Below are 11,475 nucleotides of genomic sequence, written 5' to 3' on the forward strand. Positions count from 1 at the left end.
TCCTCACCCCCGGACACTCTGGCAGAGCACAAACCCAGCCACAAGCCACAAACCCATCACCCGAGCAATCCGGGGGAGGTCAGGAGGGTTAATCCCCTCGCAGAGTGATTTGTGAGCGTTTTGTGTTAGCTTTCCGAAGTTGCTCCAAGAGGAAAATAAAGGAGGAAGGGAGAAGAAGCGCAATAAAGTTCTGAGAGGGAGAAAAGCGGTGCTAAACAAGAGCTAGCTTTTAATTGGCGACGCAGGCTGTAACAGCACATTGCTTTAGTTATTTCCTCGCCTAACTTTATCCCCCCCCTCACACACACACACCTCCTTCCCCTTCACCAAGTGTCTTACTTACCAAAGCCAGGAAACAACCACCACCTTCCCTCTTCTCAGTCATCCTCGATTCCAACACAACAACCCGCAACAGGCTTCCGATGCAACACCCGTTCCCTCCGCTTCCACCATCCCTAAGGGTGTGTGTGTGTGTGTAAAGAGGGGTAAGGAAGCGCCGATCCTGGCTGCTTTAGGACGAGAAGTGGAGCTTAGAGAAAGGCCGGGGAGTGAAAAGAACTGGAGCTGCTGAGAGGAGGCTCCTCCCCATGAGGCTCCCCGAGGAAAGGCCGTAGCCACCACCGAGCTCTGCCGCGCCCCGACGCATCCCACGATGGGGTCGGATGCCTCCGGGGCGGCGATTCGCCGCCCCGGAGGCATCCGACCCCATCGTGGGAAGCGTCTGGGAGCCTCCGAAGCTTGGGCATGCAGCGAAAAGACTGCAGGGAAACACAACCCCCATCCACAAGGAGCTGAATCTGAGGCTCCCACGTGGGTTTTGTCCCTTTTTTTTTTCTCTTCCCTTACTGGAATTCCTAGCCGGAGTTTTTCAATCACTGCAGCGCTCTCATCCTCTGCGGGAGTAGGGGATGCGGCCGGATTAAGTAGTAAATGCTTGCGGGTGTACACAGATAGCTGCTCAGGTTTTACACATCGCAGTGTAATTGGGGGGGTTTGGCTGCTTCGTAAAGTTTCAGGAAGGTGTTTGGCCCAAGTTTCAAGGTAACCTTTTAAAAGGAAACTTTTAAAACTCCTTAACAACTTCCACTGAAATTTTATTTCTTTACAGCTATAAATCCACCCCAAACCCTTTCCTTCCTAGTCTAATTTCTACTGGCTTGGAGCAAGCTGCTCTAGTGGAAGGTGTCCCTGCCCATGGCAGCGGGCTGGAACTGGATGAGCTTTAAAGTCCCTTCCAACACAAACCATTCTAATTCTTCAGTTAAATCCCAGCTCTTAAAGTCACACAGGTTTTCCTTACCTATAAGAAAATGGAATGGTTCTAATTAGCTGTCTGCCCTTATTAATCTCTTTGGTTTCCTACGGGTTTATCACAGCACAAAAGAGTGGCTTCACAGGTAATCATTGAGATATACACCCAACTGCATATACAAGCTGCCAGCGCCCAAGGAATTCATTGAGTCTCTACACAGGGAGATCACTATCATGTTTATAACATGTCATACACTAACTGGCTATGCTATCTAACCCACAGCAAGACACTTGGTAGATTCATTGCTACCAAATACCCAAATGAGATACTTCAGATAAAATGCAGGGGCTACAGAGGCTGAATTTAGCTGAGTCAGTCCCACAGCTGACCCCATGTTCACACTGCCCAAGCTCTGGACACTCGACTGTGATGGCAGCTACACCTGCCTGGGTGATAGAACTAAAAGAAGGGAGATTGAGGTTGGATATAAGGAAGAAGCTCTTCCCTGTGAGGGTGCTGAAGCGCTGGCACAGCGTGCCCAGAGAAGCTGTGGCTGCTCCATCCCTGGCAGTGTTCAAGGCCAGGTTGGACACAGGGGCTTGGAGCAACCTGGTCTGAAAGCCAGGGGCAGGGATTTCCCCTGGATGTGCTCATTGCTGCCTTTAACAATTCAGATACCTGTGCAGGCAACAGAAGGATACACCAGATAGCCCTTGGAGACCAAATCACACACTGTAATGGGTGAAGATACTGAAAAACACATAGAGTACCAGCATCACCTGGGCTGTGGGGTACAGCCTATCGAGGGGCACACCATGCATGGTACAGGGAGACTTCATCTTACCACACCACCAGGAACCAGTACTGACATCCATCCATCCACACTGACAGCAAGAATTAAGATCAAACTGAGAGTTAAAGTTTCTGGGGAGAGCAGCCCCTTCATATCCTGCCTCCCAAGCAGCAGGAAACCAGGCATGGAAAAAGTGACTGTGATTTCTGATGCAGGTACGAGCATTCAGCCACCCTCTCATTTTGGGGGGAACTCAAAACACTTTTGTCATCTGGAAACCATTTCACAAATTGCTTCTGCAGGTACAGGAGCCCGGGGGGGGGGAGGCAGACCCACAGAGAGTAACGTTTGTTAAAATACATGTTGATTTGCTTTGCAAGCAGCACTTGAGTCTGGCACAAGGCTGTGGACATAAGACGAGCCACGTTCCTGCTAACAACAGCAAATAGAGCAGTTTTGGAGTAGAATGGTCATTTTGCTCAAATAATATGCTTCTCCCTGTTTATCCATTCACCTCTTGCTGTTCCAAACCCCTTTCGCCTACTGCTAAGCAATCTCAACCCACCTTTGCCACAAAAACCATTCCCACTTCCCTCCCAATGTCCTCTGCTATTTAAATACATGGAAACTGATAGGCAGCAACTCCAGAGCACGGTGCTGAGGTGTGCTTGATGTACATTAGGAGAAGGCTTGGGGGTGGCGAGGGAAAACAAGCTGAAAAGCAACAGGAAAAGCAGAGATAAGCAGCCTCCCAGCAAGGCTGGGGAGACAATTACAGGGCAGGGGCTGACGCTGAGGCTGCAGCCTGCAGTGCTAGGTCTGGGAGCCCCAGATCAAAGATCTCCAAAGGAAAGCATTGCAAAAGAGCTCTCCAGAGCTGGATCTGAGCGGTGAGCGTGATGATGAGGAGGACTCGGAGGCAGGAGACATCCTGGATGATGGCTCTGCTGGAGTACAACCCTTCCCTAGCTCCCAGGGAACAGTTAGCCTCAAGGAAAGGCCAGAGGGCAGCAGGATGGTTTATACTAGGGGGGGACTGTTGGGTTATTTCAATGTGGATCCCAAATGGTTGTCAAGAACACCAGGATTTTGCATTTGAGTGAAGGATTTTCTCTTTGCTAGATCCCCACTTTTTCCTTTTCTGTATATGCACGTGTCCATTTACCAAGCTATACGTGAGAAGTTTGGTTGCTATTTCAGAAGTGGAGGAAACCTTACAAGAAGTAATCATCTTTTTACCTTGGCGATGCCAAGTAGTTCATGACACAGGTACAACAAAGCTCCCGCAGTGACACTGCAGGTGCCTGACGTTACATAGGCACATGCTGCTGGGAGGCAGCTCCTAACTGCAGACCAACACATGGATCTTCTCCTCGGGCATGCAATACTTCTACCCTGCACTCAGGAAAATGGGAATTTGAATTGAAGAGAGACAAAAGGTACTTAGGTAGAGTGCGTCCAGAAGTGCTGGATCCCAGGACATCCTTTGAGGTGGTGTTTTCAGAAATCTGGACAATGGCTTGAGAAATGTTCATAGAATCCTATAATGGTTTGGGTTGGATGGGACCTTAAAGCTCATCCAGTTCCAACCCCTGCCACGGGCAGGGACACCTTCCACTGGAGCAGCTTGCTCCAAGCCCCTGTGTCCAGCCTGGCCTTGAACACTGCCAGGGATGGGGCAGCCACAGCTTCTCTGGGCACCCTGTGCCAGCGCCTCAGCACCCTCACAGTTGTCAGATGCCATCGCAGACACCATCACTCAGGCTGTGCTCCACAGTCTGGGTGCTTTAAGACTGTGGGTGAAAGCTTCCGATGGACACTGTACTGCCCAGCGCCTGGGAATTCAATCTGAGGGTTTTCCCCATCAACCACGTCACTTTTGCCAAGCCAAAGCATCTGGAGGGGAGGAAATGACTCTGCCCTCAAACAAACCTATGAAAACCCCATGAAATTGGCTTGGAAAGAATGTTATATGAAATAAATGTGAAAAACAAAAACCCACACAGTTTTTCATTCAAATTTGTATTGTTTTCTGAGAATACAGGATGAACTTGGACCACATTGCCAAGCTTTTCCTTGCAAGCGTGAAAACAAGGCTCCCTCTTCTCCAGCTCTTAAACGGAGGTCATGACTAGTCTATAAGCAAATGCTACAGTATTTGTGCTACACTTGCAGGAAAGGAGGCAAACCAGCAATGCCTATACTTGTTCTGAGCCATAAAGCTGCATCATGTGCCTAATCTTTAAGATATGTGTGTGTGTGTTTTAAATTGTTCTTTGTGAAAACTCAGTGCCCATTTTCAGGCCATTGAAAACAAGGAGAACCGTATACATAGACTTCAGTCTGGTTACAATTAAAGAGGAGTTTCTCTTTTGCATCTCCTAATCAGAGGTTCCCAGTCAGACACTGCAAAACCACAGACCCGGTTAGCTGCAGAGCAGCCTGGCTGGGGTATCCTGGCTGCTGTAACAAACACCTGAACTTCAGATTTCCACTGCTTTCCACAGACAAATTGCCCACAGCCATCATTTGTGGTGGTTGGATATTAAGGTTGCGTGCTTCCCAGTGAGTTTTATTGGCAAGGGATGGCTTGCCAAGTTTTGGGATGGCTGCCTCTGTAACTTCCCAAGCAGAACTTTACCTTCAGCTTTGGAAAACGGGAGAGTTTAATGTTAACCCATTCCGTTTTGGAGGACCAAAGGGATGGGAAAGTGCCATTTTGCACATCTCCTAATGAGGAGGATTGATTTTTAGGAAACCCCAGGCTAGACTTAAAGCCTCACAAATTCCAGTGGTACCTTCCCAAGCAAACCAAGTTTACGTGACGTTCCCAGCAGAAGAATAGCAATTGGAAAATGCTGTGTGCAACCCAAGTTTCATGCACCATCACAGCATTCAGAATAAGAACAAGAGAGAAGATGTTGAAAAGCCTGGAGCCATTTAAATGTTCAGCAAAACTCACTGTGTTTTGACTCATTAAATGCCATTGTTGAGAAGGGGAGATCGGAGTTTGAAGTGTCCATTTATTTCTATGACGGGTAATTTTTCCCCTTAGTTGTCAGAACCTGTATGCAATGCATACATGCTTTTTTTTTGCATTCATTCCAGGAAACAAATCTCTGTCTGCTGCAGAGTTATTCTTAGCTGGCTTTGATATTTCTATCAGCAAGGAGAGCATAACAATGTTATCATGCTAACAAATACCAAAGATTTTACATAAGCTCTCGAGTGCCTTAAATAAGAAAAGAAGGCTTTATTGATTACACTGTTTGTGTTTCGTTAGCCAAAGGAGCTAGGGAAAACAGGCTGGAAAAGAATAAAAAGCAGCTTGATAAGGTTCAGTCTCACGAAGCAAGTGTTTTCCAGAGCGTCCTGTACAAAGAGAAGCCAAGCTGTACAGGTTTGGAAAACACCAGGTAGTGCAGGCTAATGAATCATTTCAATCCTACTTGTCTACCTGCAGCCTGTTTTCCTAATTGGATTTATCAGGTGAAACAAGAAGACACCCCCTCCTTGTTTAAGCAAAGCTGGATAACCGGGAGCACAGTGCTTCTAGGATGGTCTGGGTGCAATAAGATCACAGCATTCTCCCTAGCTGATGTGTTAGAGGCTCGGGTCCAAGTTCTTTGCTGATATCACTGCTCTGGAGCAGAGATTTCAGCCCAGCATTTACTTTTAAGGGTAGGCTGTGGCTGCAGCCTTCTCTCACACAGCTGTTGGAAAGGAATGTACCAAGAGGTGAAGGAAGTAAATGAGTGAAATCAAATGGAGGACAACTTTGTCTTAGGGCACTTTTGGGCAGCTGGTGATTTTACTGAGGACCACGGGTAAATGGAGCAGGTACCAAACAGGGAAGAGGAAGGGTGAACAAAGAGTTGGTCAGGAAATGCTTAGTCTGGGAGGAGATCCTAAGGACGTTTCAGCAAGAACAACATTAACGTAACATACTGGGGCTGGTTCTTGACAACAGCATGGTGACACTCAGCATGTCACAGGGACCTTGGAATTCAGAACAATTGAGCCTTTTGTTGGAGCAACTAACATTTCTGCTCTTAATGCAGAGCTTCTTATCTGCCAAAGGGAGCCTACGATAAGAATTAAGCTGTCAAGGTGAATGGAGATGAACAGGCCTGAACAGATCCATAAAACAACTGGAATGGAGGTACCTAAATAAGCCCCACTTGTTATTGGCAATGCACATGTGGTCTCCCATGGATCTGAACCAATACTGATAAGTCCGGCTCTAAGGACACCAACATAAAAGACAGCAGGAAGGAAAACAGAACGCAAATGACAAACACTCCAGAGTTCTGGCTCCTCAGACGTGTTTCCAGAGGAGTCTGTTGTGGAGCAGCGCTGGTGTGATGCAAGATGCCAGGACACAGAGGAACTGGAAGGAAGCCACATCCAAGTCATGGAGAACACGCCTGCGTCTGTAATTGCTGTTCTCAGAGCTGCCCTCGCTGGGTTCAAAGCTGGGGCTGATCCTGCTTTGCATATTCTATTAGAAACAGGGACAGTGGAACTACGTCCGTGGTATCCGACTTTGAAAGAGGCCAGAAGTTACAGTTGGAATAGAGAAATACAGGGATCTGTAGGGTATGCAAAAGCCATTTTGAGAAAATAGCTTATTTGGAAGAAGCCAGGTTGAAAAATGCATCTGGGGAAAGCTGAGCAGAGAAAAAGAAGTAATCTGAAAGTAATTTTTAACTTAAGGAGGAAAGAAGACAAAAATTGATGCTAAACTGCCTGGCCAGATATTGGACAAAGCGTTACAGTCCCCATGCTGGATTCCTTTAGCAAATGCCTGTATTTGATTGAATAACTTTAATTTCTTGAGAAACACAGAAGGATGTGTTGAAACAGCAGCTCGTGTATCATCCACCCATGTCAATGCCTCCCTCACGAGTAAGTGGCTGTGGTTCTCATGAGTGTTACAGAATGCTTTCAATGCAAGAAGTGTCAGCAATTTGGCAGGACCAGAAATGATTTAATTCTGTACTTTTGTAGAGCAGAGGCATATGCAAATAGAATTAGAAGGTAACCAGCATGGTATCACAGACCTAGTTTTCCATGGCATATGCTTTGAGTACAACAGGGTGTACTATCAAATCAGCACTTCATAAATCATGGAATCACCGAATCCCAGCCTGGTTTCTGTTGGAAGGGACCTTAAAGCTCACCCAGTTCCAACCCCTGCCACGGGCAGGGACACCTTCCACTAGAGCAGCTTGCTCCAAGCCCCTGTGTCCAACCTGGCCTTGAACACTGCCAGGGATGGGGCAGCCATAGCTGCTTTACACTAATAGCTTACACTGCATAAAACAGCATCAATTCAGTTAATGGCAGCCCTTAGAGTAGGTGATAAAACTCCCTTTAACTTCTTAGAAAGCCATGTGAGATGTCTGCTGGGTAAGAGTGAAATTATCCTCAATTTACTCTTCCATGAGCAGAAAAGCAACAAAATACCACAGACTTTACACTCGGAGCTCCCCATCCTGTTAATGTAGTCAGGGGCTGCAGGCCGAGCTGCTTGTGCCTCCAAAAGCACAACTGCACTAACTCGCACCTACTGAGGACAGCAGGGACAAGTAAGATGGGAGAGAAATAAAGAGACAGAATTCAGATGCAAAGGGAGAAGGGCAGGAGAGGCAAATAGCCTGATGAATTTTATGCATTCCATTAATGTGTGAATCACCTTCAGCTGTTTTCCCCTTTGTTTTGTGATCCTGAGATGCTGCACACCTGAGTTAATTTGGAAGTTAAAAAAAAGGGGGAAATAAAGCTGTATAATCACTGTTTAGGTAACTTTCCTTTTAACTCCAAACTCTTGTTTTCAGATGTTAACAACACAAAGCCTTAGTGCTCAAAACCCACTTGACTGAGCTGAAAAGCAGTTCCACATTCCATACCCCATCCAGCAAGGCTGTTAAAATATTTAATACAGTGTTTGTTAAGCAGACCAAAAAGACCGAGTCCGTATTTGCTAAGGAGTGAACATTCTTTTCTGACTTACTGAACTGGCCAATTTTTGATGGCAAGAACAAAGCTTGAAGCAAATCCAAGCGTGCGTGTGGACCCATGTTAGAGATCTTGTCTCACCTATGCACAGCGCATTAGTGCATTAGGCAGAAGCTCTTCCCTGTGAGGGTGCTGAGGCGCTGGCACAGGGTGCCCAGAGAAGCTGTGGCTGCCCCATCCCTGGCAGTGTTCAAGGCCAGCTTGGACACAGGGGCTTGGAGCAAGCTGCTCTAGTGGAAGGTGTCCCTGCCCATGGCAGGGGTTGGAGCTGGATGAGCTTTAAGGTCCCTTCCAACCCAAACCAGTCCAGGATTCAACAGAGTGCCTCCAATACACTGCTATAGCTGGGGAAGGACCCTCCTGGTGTTTCTTGTGGTGCCAAAACTGCTAGGAAACCCTTGTCCCCCAAGCAGCTCAGTGCCACATCCTCCTCTCCCTGTACAGAGTAGCTTTATGTGTCACTGTAATAGTGAGGAGCAGGTCAAGGTACACACAGGGAATAAGGTTCAAGCACCACAGAACAAGAATGAGCACCTGGATGAATACAGCTATGAAAGCACTGCATCGTGTGTATTGATTTACACGGACAGGCAGGAATAAGAATTGCTTGTGCAGCATAAGCTCCAGCAGGTCAGCTTGCTCTGCAGGAGCACCAGAAACTCTACTAATGCCAAATGTGTGCAGTGCCCTCTTGCATGTGAAGAGCATATAGCTTAGCACAGTGAGCACAGCACCTTCTGCTGAGGGTCGCAAGCACCTCACCTTACTGCAGGGTGAGTGCCACTGCTTGCAGCTTGCTTACGGCTCCCTGTGCTCTTCCCTCGCTAGCACACCCAGCCCAAGCCGCCTCTATGAGCATCTCTTCACAGTCTCCACTTCAAAAAGCTCTCTCGGCACTTTTCCCGAGAGACAATGGCATTCCACATGTACCAGCTGGATGAATTGCAGGAAGTTATCAGGAAACTCAACGCCATCCCTGAACATTTGCCATCACTTCCAGTTGTGCTCCGTGATCTGTTCAATACCTGCCATAGCCGTGATGCAAACAGGAGCATTTCAGTGGCATGAAGTGTAAGGATTCCCTGTACATACATTAACCTCTTTTATCGCTCCGTAAGAGAATGAAGATGTATGGGTGTAGACATTACAAAAGGAGAAAAGAAATCAAGTCCTTGTCTTCCTTTCTAAGCGAAAGGGAGCAGCTGGATGCCCAACAGTAAGTGGGAAGGATGACATTTTGATGCCCATATGTGGCCATCACAAACACAGGTTTTCAGGCACAGAGTCAGTAAAGAGAAATGTCAGGACCACCAAAGAAAGGGTTATTTTTTACTTCTTTTCAGTGCACAACCTCCTTGCCAAAAATAATTGTCCTTTGCACTGAAGGTAAAAGGGAATTTATTGGTGCTGTTCTATTGCCTGCAGACACAAAGGCTCTTCTTATTAATGACCACTGTCCCACTCGTGAAGGAGGTAGGGGCAGGAGTTACCACAGACAGTTCTTGGATCTGCTCTTCATCACAAGATCACCGTCCTCCCAGTGGCATAGCCACGAAGGGAAGAAATTCCCCTATTCCCTCTACAAGAAGAAATCCTAACAAGGATTTAGAGTCAGGTTGCACAGCTTCATTCCCTCACCCACCGTTCAATGGGGTTCCAATGTGAAAGATCTCATAAGAGATGAAACTATACAGAAGCATTGAAGGGGTAGAAAACAATGCTGAAATAACGCAGAACATGCAATTTCCTTCTTCTAAATAACACATACTTCTTACTGCTATTTATTTTGAGAGCTAGGGAGGATTCATTCTCCCTGGAATTCTTTCCATCAGGCACAAATCCCCCCAGCCTCTCAGAAACACGCATCTTGTTTTGCATGGCTATAGGAATTTATTGTCTGCAAGGATGAGAGGGCAATAAACAATTGGAAACCACTCTGCAGCACCAAGTGTTGTGACTGGAGTACACAGCGTATGGAATACAGCTTGAAATTCAACTATACAAACCCAGTTTTAAGCTCAGACCGGTCAGTGTGTTGGACCCACTGAAGAGGACAGAGCAGCCAGCCAAACTAATGCTTTTTATAGTATATATATAATATAATATATATAATATAAATGATGCTCTTTTGTATTATGAATACCTATTCCTTTAAGAAACAAGCCTGATCAAAAGCAGAGACTCCCCTGCACCTCAGAGGGTCCCCACTGTGTAAGTCTACAGTGCTGCAATCACATTTGGCTCTGCCTGCAGCACCTCCCACGTGTGTATGCACACTGGCTATGTGTGTGACACCCAGAGGAGCAGCTGCCTGTTGATACAAACCCTCACGCTGCAAAAACAGGTGATAATGAATTCCTAAGGCATATGCAAGCATTAAGCAACCACTCCATGGATTGCCAGCAGCTGTTTCAAGAGCCCTGCCCTGCTTGCCGTGGGTATTTATATAAAGGATGATACCCACCCTGATAGCAAACACATGTGTAGACACATGCACGTACTGCCCTGTAGTCCCTGAAGGCTTCTGAACCAGGCCTGGCCAGTGATTTGGTTGGTAATTTCAAATCTGCCCACTGTGAAGCTTCCCATCATAGAAAGAGAAACAGAAAGGAGCTAGAGAGAAGTAATAGGGTCTAATTTCCTTGTTGGTCCATAGGTAGATCCTTAAAGAGAAAGTCAGAGAGCTGTTCAGACTCCCAACACTTCTAATAGTCTTCTAATACACACTGTGCTCACGCAATTAGGTCATATTCAGTCTCCATCCCTGATATAGAACAGGAAGAACCCCCCCATTTTCACAACAGAAACCCTTCAGGTATTTTCACTTACAACAGTTTTATCACTTGAACCTTGGAGGAATGTGGCACTGAGATATTTCCCCTCCTTATTCAGCTAATATCATCCAGTTTTTTGGTAGTACTTAGATTCCATCTACACATACCATTCATTGAGGCTGCCTGGAACACTTTAGGTTTCACTGCACCTTTCTCTCTGCAGTTGTCTCTTAGTAGCTGTGGCTGCCTCCTCCTAAAAGGAGGAGAGGGACAGCCTGCAAGAAGGCTGCTGAGGTTACAGAGGAAGCAGTGCTGTGATTAGATAAAGGGGAGTCACCTGCTCTGGCATCAGAATGCTTTGAATTAACTCCGTATCAAACTGAGAATGGAGACAGCCAAGTGAAAAATCACCCCAAAAGTGCCTTAACTTTATTAAAGCAGTTACTGCTAGGTCTGAAAAATAAACACTCAATTACTCATAGGCTCCACAAATCCCTGCTCAGAAGAATTCACATCTGAAACAACTCCATGTCATTAGAAACACTGAATAACACAGGGATCAAAGGCACTGCCAATACAATTATATTATATGGGAGGATAAGAGGGCGGCCTAGACAACTAACTGTGAGTAATTA

General features: G+C 46.5%; 1 protein-coding gene across 8 annotated transcripts in view; it reads right to left on the reverse strand.

Moving 5' to 3' along the window:
• The window catches only part of TACC2 (transforming acidic coiled-coil containing protein 2), a 127,545-nt gene that overhangs the window by 88,056 nt on the left and 28,014 nt on the right, over positions 1-11,475 (reverse strand). The window lies entirely within an intron of this gene.

Source organism: Pezoporus occidentalis, unplaced genomic scaffold, assembly GCF_034315485.1.
Source record: "Pezoporus occidentalis ecotype Australia unplaced genomic scaffold, CSIRO_AGI_Poc_V1 ctg45, whole genome shotgun sequence".
Lineage (NCBI taxonomy): Eukaryota > Metazoa > Chordata > Aves > Psittaciformes > Psittacidae > Pezoporus > Pezoporus occidentalis.